The sequence below is a fragment of the Pinus tabuliformis genome, chromosome 1_2 (genome assembly GCF_031772625.1).
Source record: "Pinus tabuliformis cultivar Carrire ecotype Pingquan chromosome 1_2, CPIR1, whole genome shotgun sequence".
Classification (NCBI taxonomy): Eukaryota; Viridiplantae; Streptophyta; class Pinopsida; order Pinales; family Pinaceae; genus Pinus; species Pinus tabuliformis.
The window spans coordinates 960,947,607-960,974,991 of NC_142298.1; the positions used below are offsets into that span (position 1 = coordinate 960,947,607).

A 27,385-nucleotide genomic window follows, 5' to 3' on the forward strand; every position below is an offset into this window, starting at 1 on the left:
TGGAGAGAGAGTGAGGGAGAGAGGAGAGTGGGAGGGAAGAGAGAGAGAGAAGGGGGAGAGAGAGAGAGGTAGAGAGGAAGAGGGAGGGAGAGAGGGAGAGAGATATATATATGGAAAGAGAGTGTGTATGGTTGGGGGTGAGATAGAGAGAGAGAATAAGAACAAGACACATAGATACAAATATAGATATTATATAGTTTTATATAACCATCCAAGATCCATCTTAACACTAGATCTATCAAGTGCCGAGAAGGATCAAATATCTTGAGGTGCACACTCAAAAAATAGGGCTGAACCTTGAGAGATTGGATCCCTCTCGGTGCTTGATAGATCTTGGGGTTAAGATGGATCTAGGCTGGTTAACAAATGCTGAGGCTTGCGGTGTCAACATTTAAATTGTAATAAATAGGGAAAATTTCTGATAGCAGCGTGTTTTTTGTAATTTTGATAATTTTTTCAGAACAATGTTATTATCACATTTTTTACTATGTAATTTTTTAAAAAACACTGACAATGGGAGTGTCAGTGAAAATTTGTAATAAACAATTTTACAACGTAGACAATGACAACAATTAAATTGTAATAAACAGGGAAAATTTCTGATAGCGAGGCTATTCATTTTTTTTGTAATTTTGATAATTTTTTCAAAACAATGTTGTTATCACATTTTAACTATGTCATTGTTTAAAAAACACTAACAATGGGAGTGTAAACGAAAATTTGTAATAAACAATTTTACAACGCAGACAATGACAACATTTAAATTGTAATAAATAGGGAAAATTTCTGATAGTGGGGCTATCCGTGTTTTTTGTAATTTTGATAATTTTTTCAGAACAATATTGTTATCACATTTTTTACTATGTAATTTTTTAAAAAACACTGACAATGGGAGTGTCAGCGAAAATTTGTAATAAACAATTTTACAACGCAGACAATGGGAGTGTTAGCGTTATTTGTAATAAACAGGTTTAAACTCCAACAATTGGAAAATCAGTTCCAGATGCAAAATTCAAACTTTATCATGAACAAAGAAAAACGCCAATGGAATAACATGTTTAATCTCAAGTGTTTTCTCGACAGTGGAAGTTATGAAACAAGCTCAATAGTCAAAGGGAAAAGGCAACACTCAAAGGGAAAAGCTGCCAATAAACTTTGTTTTTTAATCTGTTTTTCCTATAAAAGGTAGTAAATTCGGGAGAGGTTTTCAAATATATTGAAACATATTTTACAAATATGAAAAGGGTTTTTGTCCACAACAGACCCATTTAGAAAAGCCTCTCTCGTTTTTCTAACAACTATCACGGTTTTTTATTTTCTAATAGATCACTGGACCCTATTTTTCATGATTTCCTGTGGAAAAAGCTCATGGATAGTTGTTGACTTGGATGCCACCTCATCAAATTCGGCATGTTGATCCTTCTCTCCAGCGATGAATCCAAAAACAACATGATCTTTAGATGGATATAGGATTAGGAAGTTTTCTATATGCGTGTATGTGATAAAGTACGCGATTATTTAGATTTTGCAATTAAGTTTGAAAATATAATCTTGTGATAAATTTATGTAATTTCTATAAAAACAATTTTTGTAGAAGAAGAAAAGGTTGGAAATTAATTGAAAAACATATTTGTACTCTGATATATTTGATCAATATTGAATGTATTTGCAGTTTTTAATGAGTAGTTTGTAGGAAACTCATGTGTTGCATCTCCCTGTCAGTATCTCTTTGTTATGAAAATCCTCTTTCATGTTCGAGAATGTTAGTTTCTAAAATTGGATTTCATTTATACTCCTCTCTTGTATCATCAACCATTAATATTTGTTCTTCCATTAATTTATAAACTCTATTTCCTTTGTACAACCTTCTCATTAGAGTCGTGATCTCATTTTTTTAATAACTAGACTCCATGGCCAATGGTTTTGAAGATCACCTAACCAATTTATCCCTAGACCTAAATCTGGCCACCTGAACTCAATTGCACAAAACCTTCTACTACAGTGACCATAGGGTAGTTGAGTTTTACGGAGAGATCCCTCTTTGGGTTGAAGGGCTAGCTTCAACCTAAAAGAGGTTTTGAGGTTACCTTAGGGTTTTTCCCTGCAGCCATGGTTTTCCTTGAGTGATAACATTTTGGCATCGTTGTTGGGGAGGCGAAGTTTCATGTCAAATTATCCCTGGGAGAATGAAAAAGATCAGATCTTCTCTTTAATGGTGAATAAAGGACATACATGGAAAGGTTCTGCATCATTCACCTGGCGACTCCATTCTCAACTGAATCTAGAGCTCAAAACTTTCATGATGACTCCACTAGCCGAAGACTCAGTTGTCTGAAGAACTATTTGGTGACTCCACTATCTCGAGATGGATCCACAATATGTAAGGTATTCTCCTATGAATCGTGCTCATATTCCTGGCTTTCCAAATCGTATTCCTCGCATAGATTGGCAGACATATCTGCCAATATTTAAATATGAAGAAGGAAATGATGTTGCTTTGCATCTGATTAAATTTCATATACATACACAAAAGCTAGAGGTTGATCTGCATGAGGATTGTTTAATGAAAATGTTGATGGATACTTTGGAGGGAAATGCATGATCTTAGTATGAAAGTTTACCACTTTCTAGCATTTACTCCCTTAAAGATTTCTATTCTTGAAGATTTTTATTCAGCATTTTGTGTAAACTATAAAGAAAGATACCCTTTTATAGTGCTGGTTAAAAACTTTTGTGGAAATCTTGAAAATATTTTTTCAACCATGGGAATTGATATTGATGATGAGGATCTAATGGAGGATGAAATCAAAGAAGCCCTTTATGAATTGCCTTCTTATCATGAAGAAATTATGGAAGATAGTTGTCATGTTAATCAGGACACTTTTCAGCAAACAATAGCCTCTCTCTTGATTGAAAATGAAACCGATCAGGATCCTTTTGTAGACAGACATGTTTCATCCCCTGAACTTGATAAAGATATGCAACAGGTTTGTCATTTTTCATGTGATCGAGACTGGGATGAAGGAAATCATTCAAGATATCCTTCATATCATTCATCTACTGAATTTTTGTCTTATGAAGAAACTTATGAAAATCAGATCCTTGAAAATCCAATTCATTGTGGTAGTTATTCACAGTTGCAAGATCATGTGCAGGAAGTTGTTTTTCTTCATTCTTTTGAAAGTCAAAATGACAGTTCTCAAACAAGGTTACAAGAGGTTAATGAGACAAATTTAGAATTGTTTGATAACCAAAAATATAGTCTTCATTCACAAAATGTAGATGTTGCGTTTGAAGTTTCACAAGAAAGTACAAAACGTTTCCCTGATGTGCATGATAATATAGATGAACAAATTGTTTCCTTTCGTTCTGAAAATGATCTTGAGTTGGATGGAATATGATAAGGAAAAGCAATTAAAAATGAAGGGAATGTGTATTTATGTTGATTGTTAAGAAGGGGTAGCTTTTCAAATGAGCTAAAGCATTGCGTTGCTCCCAACTTGACGATTTCAAACTCTGAGCACGCCTTCTTCCCTCAGCTCCCAGGGCATCCTACTCCCAGGTATTGCTGCCTTCAACTAGACTGTGATGGCCCATATAGATCCTCCTCATGTGGGTGCATCGATTCCTGCCTTAACTCCTGAAACTACAACTCAACTAGGAGAAAATGCAGAAGCTTTTGCCTCTCTGATCTCCTCCCTTGGACCATCATGACCTAGGCCGTCAATATCAAAGTTTGTTAAGAAGATCGATGAAATAATTGAAATAATCCTCCCTCCCTCCCTTCCTCGTCGCACAACTCTGTCTCTCTCTAAACAAGGATTGGTTAGACAATTTACTGGACTCTGGCCCTCTCCCCGATCGGTTCTCAAATGGGTGGAAAGAAACTGGGCCTCCTCTATCATGGGGAAAATCTCCATCAGGTTTTGTGGAAGAGGTTACTTCACCTTCCACTTCGAAACGAAAGAGGACAGAGACTTAATCTTTAGAAATGGACCATATTTCATGGATTCAAGAGGGCTTTATCTCAATAGATGGACTCCAAACTTCGATCCAGAGTTGGATGTGCCAAATGCAATGCCAGTGTGGGTGAGGCTTCCCCATCTTCCTCTGCACTGCTGGGGAGATGAATATGTTAAAGCAATAGGAAACACAGTGGGGAAATATATCAACAGAAGTGAGCCAAAGGAAAACATGCATGCCTGCGTGAGAATATGTGTGGAAGTAGACCTGGGGAAAGGACTACCGGAAGCAGTCAAGATCAAAGTTGATAGTTGGGTTCACATTCAATAGCTAGATTATGAACAAATTCTGTTCAAATGCAAAGTATGTCATGAATATGGTCATTTTTCTAATAGATGTGCTAAAAAATAGGAATCAGAAGAAATAGAAAACCAGGAACCAAAATGGGAGCAAGTCAAGAAGAAAAAGTCTGCATCCAAATCCTCTTCCCATCCTTCTTCTGTCTCCATTCTCCCTTCTTCGACCCTTCCTCACCTCTCCCCTTCCTCCTCGGCTCCTTTGCCTATTCCTTCTAAAGATCCCCCCTCTCCCTCCTCATCTTTACCTCCTTCTACTATCCCGCCCCCCTCTTCGGATCTTTTGGCTTCTAACCCCTTTGGCTCTCTTGGGGCCCCTGATCTTCCTTCCTCCACTCCTTCCTCCCCTCTTCTCCTTCCCTTCCCCTTTAATCCATCCCCTACCTCTCCCATACTCTCCCATAGCCCTCCTCTCTCCACTTTCAATCGAATAATCACTCAAACCCTCTCTAAAGATCTACTCTCCTCCCTTGACCACCCTAAACGTGCAAAAAAAAAATCCAAACGAGAAATTAGAGATGAAGTTGCGGAAAAGGAAATGGCTCTGGGCACCCAACAACCACTGGACACTTTTCTAGAAAAAATCAAGGAGAAAAATGCATATCCCGTCGGAGGGAAAGGTCCCTCTACCCACAATTCCAAGTGATAATGAATATAGTCTCCTAGAATTGTAGAGGAATGGGAAGTATGCCAAAAATCAAGGCAATGAAAGACTTAATAGCATCAGAGAAGCTTGATATTTTTATGATTCAGGAGACAAAGATAAATGAAAACGAAATGGAAACAATGACCCAAAAAATAAAAAAACTACCAAGGAACATCAATTCCAGCGATCAGAACTTCAGGAGGTATTTGTACATTATGGAAAACATATAATTGGGAATTTATTTAGCAAAAAAAAGAACTGAATTGGATAAAAATAGATATGAAAAACAAAAATTCAAAAGAGATATTTTACATTGTTAATATTTATGCCCCAAATCACTACAGGAATAAGGAAGTTTGTTGGACCACCTTAAAAAATTATCTTTTGCAGGTCCAAAACAGAGGCATAATAATAGGAGGGGATCTCAACTTGGTATTGAATGTAGAGGAGAAGTTTGGTGGGAAATATAATGTTGATCCATCAAGGGAAATGGTAGAATCTATTATGGAAACTTGCAGATTAATGGACATGCCTCCTAGCAATGGGAAGTATACATGGAGCAACAAAATAATTGGTAAAAATAATATAAAGGAAAGGCTAGACAAATTTCTAATCCAAGACAAAATAGCCACCTCCTTCAGTGAAATAAAATCCAAAATCATTCATAACATAGTATCGGATCACAAACCGGTGGCACTTTCACTTGGGTCGTTAAAAAAAATTATTGCAGAAGTATGGGAAAATCAAATTATAAGCTCCCCTAGTTATGTCTAGGAATCTAAACTTAAAGCATTGAGGAAAGAGCTGAAACATTGGGCAAGGAGCAAACAATTAGAAACACAAAAAAGAAAGCTAGAAATAACAGAAAAAATAGAGAGAATTCAAGTGGAAAAAGAGTAGCAAGAGGAAACACAGGAGAGTCTATGGCAGGAAAAGCAAGCGTATTGGGAATTGTATAGGAAAAACATAATGGAAGAAGAAGAGTGGAGACTAAAGTCTTGAAGCCTATGGCTTAAAGCAGGAGACAAGAATACAACTTTCTTCCATAATACTGTTAGGATAAGGAGAATACAAAATCAAATAGACAATATTAAGGATAATGAAGGCAAAGAAGTGAGAGGACAAGAGGAAATAAAGAAGGAGGCTTTTAGATATTACAAAACTATGTTATCATCCTCAACAAAAAACAATGAGTATGAAGAATTTTTACAACATACCCCAAAAAAATCAGCGATGGAGAAAACAACAAATTTACAAAAGAAGTTGAAGAAAAGGAAGTGGTTGCTGTTATTTGGGATTTACATCTGGATAAGGCCCCAGGCCCGGATGGGTTCCCTATCTCCTTCTATAAAAATAACTAGAGTATCATCAAAAAAGATTTGATAAGAATGATCAGAAATGTTTTTGGGAAATACAAGATAGGAGGATTCACAAATTCCTCCTTCCTCGCTCTAGTTCCAAAAGAGTCGAATGCAAATACTTTTAGCAGGTTCAGGCTGATCTCACTGTGTAACTCCTCCTACAAAATTATTACAAAGATTCTGGAAAATAGAATAAAAGCAGTGCTCCCATAAATTATCTCGGAAAACCAAGGCAGATTCCTTCCAAAAAGACAAATTCTTGACAATATTTTGATAGTTCAAGAAGCACCGCACTCTAGCCTTCTGAAAAAGGAAAAAGGAATGATTATCAAGATTCATATGGGAAATTCTTTTGACAGGGTCAATCTGGGCTTCCTTGTGGATTTCCTTTAGAGATTTGGTTTCTCAAAAAAGGAAATAAACATAATTAAGGCCTGTATAGTGGGTCCTAGGATTGCACCATTGATCAATGGAAGACCAAGTGAAATTTTCCAAAGTTGAAGAGGGCTTTGACATGGCTTCCCCTATCTCCCTTCCTATATATTATAATGGCAGACTCTTTGAGCCGAAATCTCGAGAAATGCAGATAAGATTGGTCTATCACAGGTCTCTCAATCTCTCCGGAAGTAAAAAGCATAAACCACTCTCTATTCACAGATGACACCTTGGTCATGGGAGGGGCCTCTTGTATAATGGAAAGAAGAATAAAAAAGGTGTTGAACAATTTTATGGAAGTCTATGGAGGAATTCTAAATAATAAAAAATGTAGAATTTTTGGAAATTCCTTTACAAGAAAAATGGAGCCATTTTCATTATCTTGACCTCCCTATCTCCAAATAAACTATGAAGACTGATATATGGAATAAGTACATTGAAAAAATGAAAAACAAGGTGCAAAATTGGGGAATGAATTGGCTAAACATGGAAGGAAGGGTGGGATTAATCAAGGCATTACTCACAACACTCCAACTTTATCAGTACACAACAATTCTAGCTCCGACAAGCATACACAAACAAATCGAGCTAGTAATTGGGGGGTTCCTATGGCAAGGAGATAAATTAGAAACAAAGAATCTCAACCTAGTGAAATGGGATGAAGTAACATAGCCTTATGAGAAATGTGGTCTGGCTATAAGACTTCCTGGGATAATGAATTTGGAATTGGGAGAAAAAATAACATGGAGATTTATAACTGGAGAGAGTAGCTGGTGGAAGAAAATCCTAGAAGAAAAATATATGAACCATAATAGAATTATTTTATTAGACAAAGTTTACCCAATAAGGCCATGCACCTAGGTCTGGAGTCTGATTCAAAGGATCCTTTCCCTAATCAAAGAAAACTCCTTTATGATCCCTGGGAATGGTAAACTCATCAATATATGGAAGGATAGAATAATGAGAAATCAACCTATAGATTTCCAAGAAAATATTAAAGATATGAGAAGGTGGATGGAAATCAAAGGAATTAGTACTCTAGAAGACATCTCTCTTTGGAGAGATGGAGATTGGGAGGATCGAAGTACCCTCCATCTTCCCCAAGGCCTTGTCCCTTAGTGGAAGACACTAATCTCTCATCTTAAAGGGGTTGCACCATTGAGTATGGACACAAAGGATACTCTCCATTGGGACCTTGATGGATGGGTTTTTCAGTCAAATCTGGATATGTCACCTTACATCAACAAGGAAATAATGATTGGGAATACTGGAGGGATGCATGGAAAATAGAATCCCTGCCAGAAATCAAAGAGTTCATGTGGACACTCCTCAAAGGAAAGATTCTTACCACTGATAATCTTAAAAAGAAAGGTTATGAAGGCCCTTCACAATGTAAAAAGTGTCGGAAGAGTGAAGAAAACATCCAACATCTCTTCATGGGATGTCCTTTTTCTCGTGCCTGCTGGCAAGCGCTCATAAGACCACTAGGGATAAGTATATTGAATTCGCTACCTATGCAAACACTTCTAACAACTTGGAAACAAAGGTATCCTTATACCTTAAAAAATAAAGAAACAATTAAAATATATTGGTTGAGCTTGCCCTCATTTATGTGTTTCCAAATCTGGTTAACAAGAAACCATAGGATCTTCAAAGACTGCACTCCAAGCAACATAACAATTCTAGCTAAAACTTGGAGCATGACAACCGATTTCGTCAGCTCCAAAGAAGCCAAAGTAATAGATGTCAAATATATGTAGCACGAGGAAATAACATGGTTAGAATTTGTGATGAACAAGCAGCAAAAAGAAAACATCAACAAATCAACTATCAATAGATCTGTTATTAGCACTCAAAATTGGAAAATCAGAATTAAAAAGGAGGATTTCAAAGCATGGTCATGTTGAGGGCCCTGAAATCGGGTCAACAACAAGGGGGATACCCACCCGGTCGGGAACCTGGTTGGCGGATCCGTGCCCGTTTGGTGTAGCGGGTCCGACTGGGGATAACGGGACCAGCTTCCCGATCTAAAGGGGGGTGTGTGTGTGTAGAGTTTGGTGATGTGTGTGTGTGTGTGTAGAATATGATAATGAAAATCTGGAATTATTTCTAAGCTAATTTAGTTCTAAACTCTGAGACTGAATTTTATACTACTTTAATCTATCAAGAACAACACATCTAATCTACGCTAACCCGGGATAGAACTTTTTCCATTATGCGATCTAGAAAGATTTCACACAATAACTGGTAATGAAGATTATTAAGCTATTATGAGAATATAAATCAATTAAGATGAACCATCCTGCATAAAAAGTTAAGCAAAACGGTTGTGAACAGCATATCGCATAATCAGTTATTCATGTATTAAGCACAAATCAATGACTCCACCGTACAAAAGTGCCAAATGGTAGTCCACTCATTCATACATTAACATATAAACAACATCAGCTGTATATTACTCTAAGAATGAAAGCAGAAACTCGTCAAGAGATAAAAGTACCATTTATGACTGATTTTATACTCACAGACCTTAAGCAATAACGATCTATTTCTACTTACTTCTAATGCCTACTAAGAGTACAGAAGTGCAACATCAGTAGCAGGTATTAAAATGCAAACATAAATAAATCTTGATCCGTCCATTCATCAAAAACCCCCTCTGAGGGTGCAAAAGTGCATGTTCTGAGGACAAGTTTTTTGACAAATTTCCGGACAACCGGCTAATTTTAATTACACAAATTTAGGGAACGGCTTCAAATGATCGCCCTTTTACTAAAACAAATTTATTTCTAAAAACTGAATCTAATTTCTAACTATTTCTGTATCTGCTCCTTAGTGCTGTAAGCGATGCGCTGTTTGCCGTGAAAGAGTCGGCTGCTTGTCCTTTCCTTTAGTTCGAGCTTGAAAATTAGAAATAACAAGAGCTGGCACCTCTTTCTGACAAACTAGAAGATATTTTTGAAAGTGTTCTTCTGGAGGAGTGTCTTCATGGCGTGTATACTTAGTACAACTCAGATTTCTTTCAAACTGATTGTGCTGTTGCTATTTCGGTTTTCGGCCGTGCGAATGACTCAATGAGCCGGGGATTTTGTTGCCTGAACAATTTTCTCAATTGAAACTTGTTTCCATTCTTTGTTCCAGGCTTTTCTGAGACGTCTTTCCCCTTAAGCGTTTTTCTTTTTGCTTTACCCAATTTGGGACTCAGGATCTTTCATAAACGCTTTGCTTTTGTGCGCCTTTGACTCTGAGTCCTAGATAGCCTATTTCCATCAGCATTTGTTGAGTGATACTCTGGAATCGGCGGTCCTGCTGTATGCGGTATCCATCTGCGAAGTCATCTCCTCTCTGTTCTTCTAGCTCTAGCGCTTTTCCTTAGATGTTTCCTGCATATAGATTTATATCAGTTGCTGACTTATAGTTCACGTAAATGAAAAGAGACAGAAGAAAAGATTGACATGAAAGCAATTAAGTTCTAATGAATGGATAATCATGTCACCCATTATGACTTGACTCTTCGAAAAACGCAACATAATCATCTTTGGATACACAGGCGTACAATCATTAATTTCCCGTAAGGTGCACGCCTAATTTTGGGCTCACAGATCATGCCAAGGAATGCCTGCGACGAATGGCTTCTTGCGATTTGCATCGCAGCATCAAAGATTGCGATGTAAATAAGTGGTATTGCAACAATTGATGGTCTCATTCGTCGCAAACCATAGACCGTAGGTCGCAGCTTTGCATGGTCGCAAATCGCATATCGCAAGATCGCAAGGTCGCAATGTTTTTCGGTTTGTCAGCTTTGTGCTGCTTATGCGACATTGCGACGTGCGACGTCGCATATCGGCCGTCGGCGGTTCTTTAGGTTTTCCCCTTTTGAGCGCTTTTGATGCACGCGGTGCGATGAGTTCTCGTGTCGCTCCCTTTCAGTGTATTTATGCGCTTTGGGAGAGCGCCTCTTTTTCCTTTGCGATGCGATATAGCCCTTACGGAGTTAATACAAAAGATTTTTCAAACAAAAATATTTTTGGATTTTTTGGTTAAGGGTCCCCCTTTGCTTGATGTTATTACTAATATCAAACAAAGAGGGGGGTTGTTGGTGACCACAACAATGGCGATTCACTGTGAAGAACCAGTTATCTCTGCGTTTCTATTGACCGTTCACTTCCGAAACAGCAAAATTTTTATATGTCTAAATTTTTTTATGGACAGATAGAGTAGATTACCTCTCACCTTGTCGACGATATTTTGTCTCAACCCTTTGTATATCCCAATTTCTTGTTTCCTCAAGTTTTTTCTTGCATTCGCATCAGACATTACTTGGTCTTGATAAAAGATAAAATAAGGTCTTCTCTGCGTACTGGCTTAAAAGTATGCTCATTTGTCGTAGGTAGAGCCTCTGCTGCCCGCAAGCATCCATAGCCTCGACAGGGTTACCATGTTATCCAACAATGATCCTTTTTCCTGTTTGAGGTTACTCGCAACATTCCAGAGAAAAATCTTTTTTGACACACTTTTCCTTTTTTAATTCTCTAAAGAACAATGTCTTGGTTTGGTGGCCAAATTATGACACAGTCATTCACTTGATTTACACTTTTGCTGAACAAGCCGGCTCGTGATGAGACCTCTTGTCTTTTGATTGCAACAATATTAAGTTGTTGCCCTGTTTTGGTAGACAGTATTGGCAAAGTCAGCAAGTTATAATATCTATGATCATGATAAGCCGGCTCGTGATGAGACCTCTTATTCTTTGAGATATAGTGTTTTCCTTGGATTGTTTCTCTGAACGCTGTAATTTCCTTTTAGCAGGGAGGAAGTCATTGTTTTTCCTTAAGAAAGCTCTGGACGACAATAATAGAGTTTTTGAAAACAACAGTTTTGCAGAGAATGCTTATTTTATTATTGATGATACCTTTCATGGTGCTGATACAAAACAATTCTTTTACTAGAGGTTGCTTTTGTCAAATTTTTGTAGAGATCGAAACGAGTATCGTAATCAAAGTGAAGTTAACTCTATTTGTCAATAATAAAATTCAGATTTTCAAAAATTTTGCTATTTGTACAAGCGAAATCAAAATCTGATAGAGAATTGGCGTGTTCTTTCATGAATCCTTTTTAAATGATCATTTACAACGGGTTTTATTCATAAAAAGAGAAAAACAAAACAAAAATAAAAACTAAAAACTAAATCTATCCTACAAAAATTAGAAGAATTCTCTTCTATGGAAAGTATAATTTAAGAATCAATCCATTGACAGGTAAAGAATCTCTCCTTCCTACCAGATCCTGCAACACGAATGTAGACGGGACTACGACTTCTACAATCTGAAAAGGGCCAAGCCACAGCTTTTGAAATTTCGTATGTTTGCCCTTTTCTTCATGAGCCTTATCCCATTTTAAGACTAAATCACCCATCTGAAAGTTTTTTCTAGTTATGATGCTTGAGTCAAAAGAAGATTTTATTAGTGCTTGGTGATGAGCATGGGTTTTCCTAGCTTGTTCTCTTTGTTCTTCTAGTTTGATTATTTCCATTTGTCTTAATTGTAAAGAGGAAGTAGATACTTCGTCAATATATTGCACTAAAGACAAAGAGGGAATAACTAGGTGAGTCGGAAGAACCACTTCTCTCCCATAAACTAAATTAAAGGGAGAAGTGCCGATTGAAGCTTTCTTTGTGATTCTATCAGCCCATAAAGCATTTACCAGCGCTTTGTGCCAATTCTTTTGGTTTTGGTCGACTGTTCTTTTGATAATTCTGATTAGGTTCTTGTTTGTTGACTCAACCAATCCATTACCTTGCGGATAGTAGTTTGCAGAATATTTCAGTTTGAACCCTCTTTTAAGCGCAAACTCAGTCATAGTATTTCCAGAAAAATATGAAGCGTTATCAAACATTAATGTTGTTGGCAATCCAAACCTAGTGATGATAAATTGATCTATGAATTCAATAATATTTTCAGAATGAACTGTCTTGAGAGGAACTGCTTCTACCCATTTGGTAAAATAATCAGTTGCTGTAAGGATATACTTATGCTGCTTAGAAGAGTGAGGAACGATCTCACCTATTATGTCCAAGCCCCATTGACTGAATGGTTGGTCGATGATGACTGGTTGTAGCGGCATGGACGGTTTCCTTTGTTTTCCTGCAGCAGTATGGCAGATTTGGCATTTCCTTACGTGATTGTATGAGTCTTTGAACAGCGTGGGCCAATAATATCCTGCACGCAAGATTTTATGTGCAGTCGTATCTCCGGCATAGTGTCCGCCCGTTGGTCCATCGTGGAGTTCCTACAAAACCTTCTTGGCTTCAGTTTTCTCAAGACACCTAAGAAGCACAGAATTGTAATTCCTTTTAAACAAGACATCATTTATGAGTTGGTATTGTTTAGCTTTTAATCTCAGAGCTCTTTTCTTGGTATGATCCAGACGTGACGGGGCATACCCATTCTTAAGAAAATAAATGGTGTCAGCATATGATGATTCTGCATCGTTTAGGCTTACCTCATACACTTGTACCTCTTCAGATGAGTTCTCCGGGATTTGCGATGCTCCGGCTAACATCTTGCAGAAGCCTTGACCTCTTACAATGTTTGCTGGTTTGATCTCAAGATCATATTCTTGTAAAGCGGTAATCCAATTAGCTCTCTTTTCGCCCACGTCTTTCTGCACCAAAAGGTTTCTTACCGCCGGAAACGGTACTACGACTTTAGTGTGGGCTTTAAGTAAGAAAGGTTTGAAGTATTTGATCGCTTTGAAAACAGCATATGCTTGTTTCTCTACGTCTGAGTAATTAATTTCAGCACCTTGTAAGTTCGAGCTAAAGAATGCGATTGGAGCTTCCGCTTTCTCTTGATTTGCTTGGGTAAAAATCGCGGCATAGGATTTCTCTGAGGCAAAAGTGTACAAGATAAAAGATTCCGAAAAATTTGGGGTGGCCAAAGATGGAGCATTGATGATAGCTTGTTTGATTAAGTTGAATGCTTCATGCTCATCTAGACCCCATTTGAAATTTGAATTCTTTTTTATCATATTTTGTAAGGGAGAAATAATACGTGAAAAATCCGGGACAAATCTTTTGACAAAATTGATCTGTCCAAGGAAGGATTGCATGGCTTTCTTGTTATGGGGTATGGATATTTTGGAAATTTCCTTGATTCTGTCGGGTTCTATATGAATACCAGATTTTGACACTATGAATCCGAGCAATTTCCCTTCGCTTAATGCAAAGAAAGATTTCTTTGGGTTGAGCGAAATCCCATACCTCAAGCATCTTTGAAAGATTTGCTTCAAATCTTTGAGATGGTTGTTTCATTTTTTGGAGTACACTGTTATATCATCCAGGTAAATCACTACTGATTTATTGACTAACCCTTTAAACGCGATGTCCATGGCTCTCTGAAAGGTAGCTCCGGCATTGATCAGACCAAATGGCATCTTCCGATATGCATAAGTGCCCCATTTGGTTCGGAATGTAGTCTTTAACTGATCGTCGGGATGCACCAGTACTTGATTGTATCCTGAAAATCCATCCAGGAATGACATTAATTCTGATCCTGCTACTGCCTGTAATATTTGCTCCATAGGTGGGAGGGGAAAGTTATCTTTCTGACAGGCTTTGTTGAGATTTCGGAAATCGATACAGATTCTAATGTCTCCGTTTTTCTTCCTAACGGGCACCATATTGGATACCCATTTAGAATGTCTTACAGGGAAGATTATTCTGGCTCTCAACAACTTATTAAGCTCAGTTTTTATCTGATTTTCTAGGTTAGGGTGTATTTTTCTGAGCTTCTGCTGGACAGGTTTTTTATTGTCAATCATAGGGATAACATGTTGAATGATAGAAGTGTTGTATGTCTTTAGCTCATCGTAATTCCAAGCAAAAACGTTTTTGTATTGTCTCAGAAGACGGATATATGCAGATTTCTCTTCAGGGGCTAGGCCGTGACCTAGGTTAACGTTTTGTGGCTTCTGATCGGTCCCTAGGTTTACTAATTCATAGTTCAGGGTAGAACTGCAAAGTTTAGCATTGGCGGACCTTTTAAACCGACCTTTCAAATCATATAAATCTTCTAACTTGACCACCGATTTCGGTATAGCATTGTCAGAGCCATTTTTTTGTATTTGGTGATCATGATGGTCTTCGTCGATTATCTGATTTGAGTAGGATCCTTCAGAAGTAAGGAAATTTACGATGTCAAGATCGTCGTTGAACACTCTCCAATTGGTGATATTGTCAGGGATGGATGGTCTAAAGATTAATTCTATTGAAAACCTATCAGGACTAAAATCTTCAGAAGGGATAAGTCTAGAGGCTACGTTAGCTAACAGGTCTACGCTCGCGTTTTGAATTCTTGGAATTGACGAGATGTTGAATGCTACGAAATGTGTAGTGAGATCTTGAACTAATGATTGATAATGCTTTAAATGACTTGACAGGCAATGTATGGTGTTACGTACCTGTTTTACAACGATCTCTGAATCTCCAAAGACTTGAAGATACTTAATGTTTAATCCGATTGCTTTGTATAGGCCTTGAACCAAGGCTTCGTACTCCGCTGTGTTGTTCGTGCAATCGAACTCAAGTCTGCATGTGAGCATAATCTTGTTCCCGTCTGGGTTAATCAGAACGCATCCTGCTCCTGCTCCCTCATTGGATTTAGATCCGTCAAAATATAATTTCCAAAATAAAGATGTATTTACAGAATTATCTAAAAAACTAAAACATTTTGAGTCATCAGTTTGGGAGAAATTTTCAACTTGGGATAAAACTGAATTCTCTAAGTATGGTGAAATATGAGCATTGAAATTACCTAGGAAAGAATCTATTGCGTAATTGCCTACAATGCTGCTATTGTATGTTATGGCTTCATTTTCTCCTTCCAGTTCTGTCACTATGTATTTTTGGTGCAATTCTCGTTCAACCTTTATCTGATTTGGTTTACCATTGTATGGTAACCACATGTGCGACCAATCGGTTGAAAAATATCCGTAGAGTTTTTCCGACCAATCCCTGCTAAGAATCAAACCATAGAACTCAGGGATATCATCTACTAGAATGTCGATAACTTGACACACTTTTGGGTTAGACGACAATCTTATGGTCACCTGATTGAGTTCACCAATCACTTCGACTTGGGATCGATCAAGTTGAACTATACGTACCATGGATTTTTGAGGTTGCACATTCAATTTGGCACATATTGATCTGGGTAAAATATTCGTTGAAGCACCAGAATCGACCAAGCAATTGTGCACGTTTTTATTGAAGATTTCATATGTGAGAAGAAAAGGAGGAGTATGGGATCTCGATCTTCCTCCAATCAAGGCGATGTCATTTGGATCAATTTTATTGATCGTGTTGGTTGGAGGTCTTCCCAAATTGTGGGAAGCTACAGCTGTAGGTAAAGATGTAGTAGGCACAGCATGTAATTCTTTCATCATTATTTTCTATCGGTGTTTCAATTTACTCAATTTGTACAGAGTGATATTAGCCCTAGTCTTCTTCATGTCATCAATGATGTTATATTCCATTTCATCCGACACTATTAGTGTTCTTGATGGAGGCGTTTGATCAGATTGGACTGGGCTAAGCTGGGTCGCTTTAGTAGTCGTCTTTTTTGTTGCGACCTTTTCTTTTGTTGCAGGGTTTGCGCCCTTTTGTTTTGGGGTAGTTAGGGGAGGATCAAGTTGATTTTTGCTTCTCGTGCTAACAGGAAATGCTTCTTGATCCTCTTCTTGTGGGAGGATGAAGTCCCACATCCCTTGTAGTTCTACGACCTCTTCCTCGTCGGTCTGCCCTTCAGTGGTATTCTCTTCTTCTTCGTCTTCTTCAGATTCAACGTTTGAGACAACACTAGGTGGTCTTGCCTCCATGGGAGGATTTCTTTTAAAAGTCCTAAAGGGCTTTTTCAAAGAAGTCTCTGCTATTTGTTTCTTAATATCAATCATCTCATTGGACATGGCTTTCAACACTTTTTGTAATCCTTCCAAATCGAAAGGATCTTTCGTTTGCTTCTTCTTGGTGTCTTCTTTGAAAGAAATCTTCTTAGATTTGCGTTCTTCTATAGCAGATCTCTTTTCTAGGGCTACCACGCGTTTTTCCACTGCTAACGCTTCTGTCAAGTTGTCGACTAAGGTGATCTTGTTTGCCCTATCTACGAAGATAGCCAAGTTTGGAGGTAAATCCGTGATGTACCATTCACATCTCACTTCCTCGCTGGGTTGTGAGGCAGCAGGGATTTTGTTGAGGATCTTGTTGAACCGTAAGTTAAAATCTTTAATGGGTTCTCTAGCCTCAGCTTTAAGATTAGATAGGTCATTGATCAATGTCGCCGTGGATCTGTCATCACCAAACTTGGTGAGGAACTGACTTTGAAAAATGTCCCAGCTTGTGATGGATCCGGAAGGTAACGAAAAGTACCATGACCCGGCTGTTCCTTGCATTGTATAAGCGAAAAGCTGGACAACAGCGTCTTCGTTAGTGACTCCGTTGAGATTAACAGAAAGCATGAAATTATTGATATGTTCCTCGGCTATCATGCCTGCTTCTGGATTGAATTTAGGCAGCCATTTTTCAGGATGGGCCGGTATAGGGCTCAGGGGTGGAGGCATTAAAACCACCCCAGGATTGTTCCATGGAGACTGGGCCATCGTTGAGCTGCTAGTTAATGGAAGTGCAGAAGATGATCTCAGATGCTGAGAAGATGAAGATATTAAGATCTTTGATGTTTGAAGAGGAAGGTTTGTAGAAGATGGGTGAGTGAGTTGGAATGAAAGAGTGGGTGGTTGACTTCGCGGTGAGGGAGTTGATATGGACGAAGTGGATGAAGGAGTCTGACTATCAGACTCTGGCGGTGTTTTCCTTGCTCTTTTCCTGGTAGGGAGAGGGAGTTCACTTGGTTGTATGCCAAATTTTTCACTCTTTGATTTGGTAAGGGGATGAGCAGGGTTATACTGCGAAGTCACACTGCTTTTAGATTTATTAGACTTCTGGTTAAAAATAGAGAATCCCTGGAGTTTACGAATCAAAGTTCGAATTTCAGGGGGTTCAATGATAGATTGGTCTGATATATTCGAATATGTAGCAGTGGTAGATACTCGAGCGACTTCAAATTCCGGGTTTAACCGTGTTGGAGAAGTCGAGGGAGTTGATGAGGGTGTATTACTCTCAGAATGGTATTTAGATGTTGCTTTAGGTGCCATTCATAGTTTGTGCCCTCCTTCTAGCGCCAAATATGTTGAGGGCCCTGAAATCGGGTCAACAACAAGGGGGATACCCACCCGGTCGGGAACCTGGTTGGCGGCTCCGTGCCCGTTTGGTGTAGCGGGTCTGACTGGGGATAACGGGACCAGCTTCCCGATCTAAAGGGGTGTGTGTGTGTAGAGTTTGGTGATGTGTGTGTGTGTAGAATATGATAATGAAAATCTGGAATTATTTCTAAGCTAATTTAGTTCTAAACTCTGAGACTGAATTTTATACTACTTTAATCAAGAACAACACATCTAATCTACGCTAACCCGGGATAGAACTTTTTCCATTATGCGATCTAGAAAGATTTCACACAATAATTGGTAATGAAGATTATTCAGCTATTATGAGAATATAAATCAATTAAGATGAACCATCCTGCATAAAAAGTTAAGCAAAACGGTTGTGAACAGCATATCGCATAATCAGTTATTCATGTATTAAGCACAAATCAATGACTCCACCGTACAAAAGTGCCAAATGGTAGTCCACTCATTCATACATTAACATATAAACAACATCAGCTGTATATTACTCTAAGAATGAAAGCAGAAACTCGTCAAGAGATAAAAGTACCATTTATGACTGATTTTATACTCACAAACCTTAAGCAATAACGATCTATTTCTACTTACTTCTAATGCCTACTAAGAATACAGAAGTGCAACATCAGTAGCAGGTATTAAAATGCAAACATAAATAAATCTTGATCCGTCCATTCATCAAAAACCCCCTCCGAGGGTGCAAAAGTGCATGTTCTGAGGACAAGTTTTTTGACAAATTTCCGGACCCTTCTCCAATACAACGAGAAGGGTTAAATACTACTAACCGACTAATTTTAATTACACAAATTTAGGGAACGGCTTCAAATGACCGCCCTTTTACTAAAACAAATTTATTTCTAAAAACTAAATCTAATTTCTAACCATTTATGTATCTGCTCCTTAGTGCTGTAAGCGATGCGCTGTTTGCCGTGAAAGAGTCGGCTGCTTGTCCTTTCCTTTAGTTCGAGCTTGAAAATTAGAAATAACAAGAGCTGGCACCTCTTTCTGACAAACTAAAAGATATTTTTGAAAGTGTTCTTCTGGAGGAGTGTCTTCACGGCGTGTATACTTAGTACAACTCAGATTTCTTTCAAACTGATTGTGCTGTTGCTATTTCAGTTTCCGGCCGTGCAAATGACTCAATGAGCTGGGGATTTTGTTTCCTGAACGATTTTCTCAATTGAAACTTGTTTCCATTCTTTGTTCCAGGCTTTTCTGAGACGTCTTTCCCCTTAAGCATTTTTCTTTTTGCTTTACCCAATTTGGGACTCAGGATCTTTCATAAACGCTTTGCTTTTGTGCGCCTTTGACTCTGAGTCCTAGATAGCCTATTTCCATCAGCATTTGTTGAGTGATACTCTGGAATCCGCGGTCCTATTGTATGCGGTATCCATCTGCGAAGTCATCTCCTCTCTGTTCTTCTAGCTCTGGCGCTTTTCCTTAGATGTTTCCTGCATATAGATTTATATCAGTTGCTGACTTATAGTTCACGTAAATGAAAAGAGACAGAAGAAAAGATTGACATGAAAGCAATTAAGTTCTAATGAATGGATAATCATGTCACCCATTATGACTTGACTCTTCGAAAAACGCAACATAATCATCTTTGGATACACAGGCGTACAATCATTAATTTCCCGTAAGGTGCATGCCTAATTTTGGGCTCACAAATCATGCCAAGGAATGCCTGCGACGAATGGCTTCTTGCGATTTGCATCGCAGCATCGAAGATTGCGATCTAAATAAGTGGTATCGCAACAATTGATGGTCTCATTCGTCGCAAACCATAGATCGCAGGTCGCAGCTTTGCATGGTCGCAAATCGCATATCGCAAGATCGCAAGGTCGCAATGTTTTTCGGTTTGTCAGCTTTGTGCTGCTTATGCGACATTGCGACGTGCGACGTCGCATATCGGCCATCGGCGGTTCTTTAGGTTTTCCCCTTTTGAGCGCTTTTGATGCACGCGGTGCGATGAGTTCTCGCGTCGCTCCCTTTCAGTGTATTTATGTGCTTTGGGAGAGCGCCTCTTTTTCCTTTGCGATGCGATATAGCCCTTACGGAGTTAATACAAAAGATTTTTCAAACAAAAATATTTTTGGATTTTTTGGTTAAGGGTCCCCCTTTGCTTGATGTTATTACTAATATCAAACAAAGAGGGGGGTTGTTGGTGACCACAACAGGTCATAAATTTAAATAGGACTTGTTTATTGTTTGATGGAGCTTCTAAGTCTAATCCAGGCAAGGCTAGAGCTGGAGGTCTCATTTTCGATCTAGGAGGAATCAATCACTTATGAATGGGGACTAGGAGAATTATCCAACAACAGGGCATAAGCATATGGCATCCTCTTAGGAACGGAAATATTAAGGTAACGAGGTATGAAGAATCCAATCATATTGGGGGAATCTAAAATAATTATTCAATCGATGGTGGAAAGAAGAAGCCTCAAGAACTAGATGCTAAGTCAAATAACAAAAAGGGTGGAAAAAAATCTTTAGTATCTTGGAGAAGTCATCTTCAATCATATCCTAAGAGAAAATAATTGTACTGTTGATATGCAGGCCAATTTGGTTATCAATTGTCCTATGGGAGAATCTAGAATTGACAATGAGATTGCTCAAAAATCAATCCCATAGGACCTCAAGCCTTCAATTGTAGAGAATCGCACTCAAGCCAAGGACATCAAGGTGGGCAATAGTCGCTTCAGCACGAAAAGCTAGAAATTAGAAGCTCAAGAAAATAAGGAAAATCACAATGTACAGACAGCATTGTCAGACTTTGTCTATCAAGCGAATAATAGCTACCCAAGCTCCCCGTGAAATGATCAAGTTCTCTATCCTGAAGTGGCCCTCAGCGCAACTATATAACCTTCCTCTCCTAGTGATTGTTCTCAACTCTTCACTGCTCATTCTCTCTGGTTTTTTCCTATCCCCGGCTTAGTTTCCTATTCTCTCCTTTATTTTCTGCCTAGTCACATAAGCAACTGCCAATATTCATGTAACTGTCGCTACACTCCTTTGGTGACTGAGCTAATCCACTCTGCTTTAGTCTAGCCCCTCCCCTTGCGCAGCTTCGGTGGCATTTGTTTCTCCCCTTCACGCAACTTTGGTGGTATTTGCTTCTCCCCATCAAGCAACTCTAGTGGTCTATGCCTCTACCCTTCACACAACTCTAGTGGTCAGTGCTTCTCCCCTTCGCGCAACTCTGGTGGCTTATCTCCAGCTTCAACTCTTAGATTATTCCATTATTTCTAAAGAAAGTCTCATTAGCCTGTGATTCTTTGTTCTCCTCTCAGTGGTAGTTGTTGGTCACTATTGGCTTGTCTTGTGGAAAAATTAGCATCTACTCTCGACTTCTTATTGCCTCTTCTTCTCCCTGTTGGAAAGGATGCCTACATCCCTTAGAAAAAATGGAATGGAATCCTCTGGAAAATGTCCCAAAGTGCGAGAGTTGTGCTGTGTGTAGAGCCAACAAATACATGATCGATCATATTAGAGAAATAGTCAAGGACTATAAATTTGAAGCAAAGTCTGAGAACTCCTTCCTTAAGAGACAGTTGGAAGAGCAGAGGAAGGAAATTGCAGCTCTAAAGCACAAATGTAAGCACATGGATGAAACGATCAACTATTTGAAGAGTTTACTAATCAATCAGATGGGAGAGAACTCTAACTATCAAAGCAACAAGAACCAACCTCCGTCTCATCATGAACCTTCAGTCAACAAAAATTAGATACTACATTTCTTCTCTTCTCCTCTCTGCAAAGTTCTTCCTCTAGTAGTTTATTATGTTATGTAAATGCAAATTACTATTGAAACAGTTCGTATGTATTTATAAGGATAGTGCAATTGGTATTTTCAGAACCAAAAAGGGAAGGGCATGGAATATAGGGAATGTTTTCCCTCTATTTTTCTTCCAGGATTCCTCTCTCCATTTTTCATCGAAGTAATGGGAGATTGCCTCCTTTTTTCTTTTTTTTGAATAGAAATCTAGTAACCGGCTATGTTAAAAAAAAGGGGGGGGGGGGGGGGGGGGGGTAGATTTTCATGTTTTCCAAGACCCTGTGGCTAGTCTACTAGAATCATCAGTGATGGTAGAGTTTGTTTTGTTCATCCATAGAGGGATTGGATTCATATTCCAATTGAGTTTCCATTTCTTAATTTTTTCTTTATGCTTAAGGAAAATGTGAGAAGAAATCAATTAAGTAACCATTTACTTGCATGGTTGCATTGGGTTTTTTATTTCACCTGATTGGGAAGATACTTTTAGTAGGTTAGAGTAGGAAATGGCATGCAATAAGTGTGGTTTTTCAGTAGTGAGTTTTTCAATTTCCATTTTCAGTTTGCAGTGTGCAACAGTGTGTGGTTTTCAGCTGCAAAGTTAATTGGTTGCAAATAAGGTTGCTGGTTTTAGGTAAAAGGTTGGGAGCCACCCAATGGATGAGGCAATTAGTCTATGGGGAGTTCTTGCTGCCATCATTGATTGAAATCATCCCCGTGGAGCCAACTGTTATCACAATAAACTTCGTTTTGAAATTTTTTTAGAAAATGTTGACGATTGCGGTGTTAACATTTAAATTGTAATAAATAGGGAAAATTTATAATAGCAGGGCTATCAACATTTTTGGTAATTTCGATAATTTTTTCCAGAACAATGTTGTTATGACATTTTTTACTATGTAATTTTTTAAAAAATGTTGACCATGAGAGTTTTAGTGAAAATTTGTAATAAACAATTTTAAAACAGTGACAATGGGAGTGTCATCATTATTTGTAATAAATAGTTTTAAAATATGACAGCCGGAAAATCAACGCCAAATACAAATTTAAAAAGTTTTCATGACCAAAGAATAGCTCCAATAGAATATCCTCTTTAATCTCAAGTGTTTTCTTGATGGTGGACGTTATGAAACAAGCTCAGCAGTCAAAGGGAAAAGGTGCCCAAAAACTTTGTTTTATAAATTGTTTTTCCTGTAAAAGGTAGTAAATGCGGGAGAGGTTTACGAATATATGGAAACATATTTTCCAAATCTAAAAGAGGCTTTTGTCCAAGACAAACCCATTTAGAAAAACCTATCTCGGTTTTTTAACAACTATCACGATTTTGTATTTTCGAAGGGATAATTAGAACCTATTTTTCAGGATTTCGTGTGGAAAATTCTCATGGACAATTATTGACTTGGATGACACCTCACCAAATTCGACCTACTGATCCTTATCTCCAACCATGACTCCAACAACAACATGATCTTTAGATGCATATAGGATTAGGAACTTTTCTATATGCATGTATTTGATAAAGTACGTGATTATTTAGATTTTGTAATTAAGTTTGAAACTATAATCCTGTGGTCAGGTATGTAATTTCTATAAAGACAATTTCTGTAGAAGAAGAAAAGGTTGGAAAATAATTGAAAGAAATATTTGCAGTATGATATATTTGAGATATCTTGAATGCATTTGCAGTTTTTAGTGAGTAGTTTGTAGGAAACTAATGTGTTGCATCTCCCTGTCAGTATTTCTTTGTTATGCAAATTCTCTTTCATGTTTGAGAATGTTAGTTTCTAAGATTGGATTTCATTTATGCTCCTTTATTGTATTATCAACCATTAGTATTTGTTCTTCCAGTCATTTATAAAATTTGTTTCATTCAGTCCCCTTTCTTCCAAATCTCCCAAACAATCAAAGGACTTGTGACTTTCATGCATTGTACAACCTACTCATTGGAGTTGTGATCTCATTTGTTTAACAGTTGCACTCCATGCCCAGTGGTTTTGAAGATCACCCTACCAATTTACCCCTAGACCTAAATCTTGCCACCTAATCTCAATTTCACAAAACCTTCTACTATAGTGACCATAGGGCTGCTGAGTTTTACGAAGAGATCCCTTTCCGGGTTGAAGGGACAGCTTCAACCTAAAAGAGGTTCTGAGATTACCTTAGGGTTTTTCCCTACAACCAAGGTTTTCCTTGAGTGATAACATTGTGTAGCTAGTTTTTAGAAGTTGAAGCATTTGCTTACAAATTCTCTGGTCTTGAAGATTACAAATCATGATAAGGAGTTTTAGTCTATATAAATTCTTGCAAGAAAGGACACAATGGCATCCTAATGCAAGAAAGATAGGTGGTATGCTATGATTGAAGGAAAAGGAATGATCACGAGAAGAAATATGAGCCTCATGATATTAAGTTGGCAGCTATCATTCATGCCTTGAAGATGTGGATGCATTATTTTCTTGGCGGGAGGTTTATTCTGATGAGTGATCATAGTGGTTGAGGTACTTGTTTGACCAACCTAATATGAATTCTAGGCAAGATAGATGGTTGGATACTCTTAGTGAGTTTGACTTTGAGGGCAAGGAGAATTAGGTTGCAAATGCTCTTAGTAGGAGAGCGTAGGTGAATCATATTTTAGCTATGAGCTCTTATAGGGCATATTTACAGGAGAAGATATTTCATGTAGGGAAGCATGATGAGAGGTACCATTAGCTGAAGCAGAGGTTGAAATAATAGGGTGAAAGTGATAGGGATGAGGAGTATCACCTCATAGCATATGGCTTAGTCTGATTTAGGAACAAGATTTATGTTTTCAATAGTAGTGAGTTGAAGAAGCTTATCTTTAGGAAGTTTCATGTCAAGCCATATTCAAGTCACACAGGACATCAGAAGGCTTTTCTAGTAGTTAAGAAGTTTTATCATTGACCGAATTTGAAGAAAGAGGTGGCTGAGCTTGTTGTAAGATGCTTGGCCTGTCAGTAGGTCAAAGTAGAGTGTAAGCATCTAGGTGGTCTATTGTAGCCTATTCCGATACCAAAATGGAAATGGGAGGTCATTTCCATGGAATTCATTATAGGTTTTCTGAGGACATTGAAGCAACATGATTCCATCATGGTTGCAGTTGATAGGTTGAGCATGGTAGCTCACCTCATTGCAATGAAGTCTACAATTTCAGCTAGTGAGGTAGCTCAAATTTTCATCAAGGAGATAGTGAGATTGCATGGTGTTCCCAAGAAAACTTATATCAGATAAAGATGCCAAGTTCACTTCCAAGTTTTAGAAGGAGGTGTTTGCAGGTTTGGGGACAGAGTTAGGTTTTAGTATGGCTTATCATCCACAGATAGATGGACAGACAGAGAGGGTTAACAAGATGCTTGAAGACATGTTTAGGATGTATGTCATGCATCAACAACAGAAGTGGGAGGAGTATCTTCCACTAGTGGAGTTTGCATATAATAATGGGCATTAGAAATCCTTGAGGATGAGTCCATTTGAAGATATTTATGGGTGGAGTTGTAATACTCCTATCAGATGGAGTGATCCAGTGAATAGGGTGTTTATTAGATTAGATATGTTGGTTGAGATGGAACAAGAGATGTAGGTTATCAAGAGAAATTTGAAGGAACATAGGACATGTATAAGATTTATGTAGATCAACATAGAGCATTCAAGGAGTTTCAAGTTGGGGAGCATGTGTACTTGCGCATCAAGCCCAAGAGAATCTCTTTGAGGATTGGGACATGTGCCAAGATGGCACCTCAGTATTGCAGGCATTTTGAGATCCTTGAGAGGATTGGACCAATGGCCTACAAACTTTCACTACTGCCAACAATGAAAGTCCATGATGTTTTCCATGTTTCATTACTTAACAAATATGTGCCGGATGATGATCATATGATTGATTGGTATTTATTGTAGGTGGAACCAGATGGAGAATTCCAACTAGAGCCTCAATGCATATTGTAGCGGAAACAACTCATGCTCTAGAACCAAGAAATAGAGAAATTTAAAGTGTAGTGGAAGCACTTTGGGCCCGATGAAGCTACATAGGAGATGGCTGATCAGATGCAGGCTTTGTATCCTTCATTATTTGCTAGTTCAAGCAAATGAGCTTTTGGTGTATATATATATCTATATATATATATATATATATATATATATATATATATATATATATATATATATATATATATATATATATATATATATATACTGCAATGAGTTAAGTTATAAAGCTCCAATAAGTGGTTTTTTTATTTTTCTTTTCAGCAGGATTTCATTGTAAATACTCATCAAGCTATGTTATAAATATCCATATTTTTTCAATGGTTTGCTAGTCATAGGTGTCACAGAACATTGAGGATGGTGTTCCCCCAAGGGGGAGGGGCTTGTAATAGCCTTGGGTTAAAGCTTCATTTAATAAAGGAAAAATAAGACCAAGGCCATAGGACATGTATTCCAATTCGAATGTTGGGAAAACACTATAGTGGGCATCACTTGTGGTTCAATAATGGCTATCGAAATTCGAAAAGGAAAACAGACATTAATTGGCATTTAATTATGGGAAATAAGGAAAATAGGAGAAAAGGAAGGTGAAGAGATACAAATTTGCATGCAAGGGAAATTATAAGAAAATGAAAGAAATGAGGACATCAATGGTAAAATTCATTAGAGAAACAATTCACAACTTTTGTCAGTTTACATTTTGGCTCTCTTACACTCTTGCACACTTAGAGAATTCTTGGAGCATTTTAGCATTCATTTGGAATTGGAGAAAGGAAAGTAAGAAAGCAAAGGAAGGAAAATGACAAGCAAAGGAAGTGAAGGAAAGCAAGGAGAAGTGTGGATCAACAACTTCAACAAGAAGATTTTGTAATTAACAAGTTGCATGTGTGATTTCCTTGCTAAGATGTGAATGCATGGAACATGCAGTTTTTTATTTGGTTAATTTGTTGTCATTGGCATGGATTTTTCCTGGTTTGACAATGGTTTCAACCTTGCCTTTCCATTTCCTAGATAGACATGGTGTGATGGGATTCATTCTTGGTTGAGATTTAGATTTACGGAAGGTTTTAGAACCGGGTGAGGTGGTCTTAGGAAAATACCAAGGGTTGGGGGTGGAGATGGTTTTCTCTAGGAAGCCCTCGAAAGGTGGGTGTAGAGACTGGAAAATTCCTCAAAGTATGGTGAAGAAATTCCAAGGCATCTCAGCTTAGTTTGATTTTGTGATCTCGAGACCAGTTTAGCTGAGATTGCGATAGCTTGAGGGTGGAGGTGGTTTAACCTCTAGAGTCCTTGGTTGATTATTACTTGGTTTAACCCATGAGATCCTACATACATGCTTAGAATATGGAAAAAGGTTTATTGGATGAGGACTAAATTTCTTTACCTTATGGCAAGTCCATATCAAGAACAAATTGGTCGAGATCATTATCTCTTACAACAAAATTATCATCATGACATCATTGCTGAGGGAGGCATAGACATACTCAGCATATAAGCAAATATACATGTACAATGATCAAGAATTCTTGTCCACTTATGGAAGAGTGTGGAA

The 27,385-nt window shown here is 38.0% G+C and overlaps 1 pseudogene; it reads left to right on the forward strand.

Moving 5' to 3' along the window:
* Positions 1–27,385, forward strand: part of LOC149209169 (tobamovirus multiplication protein 1 pseudogene) — a 168,145-nt pseudogene that overhangs the window by 59,826 nt on the left and 80,934 nt on the right.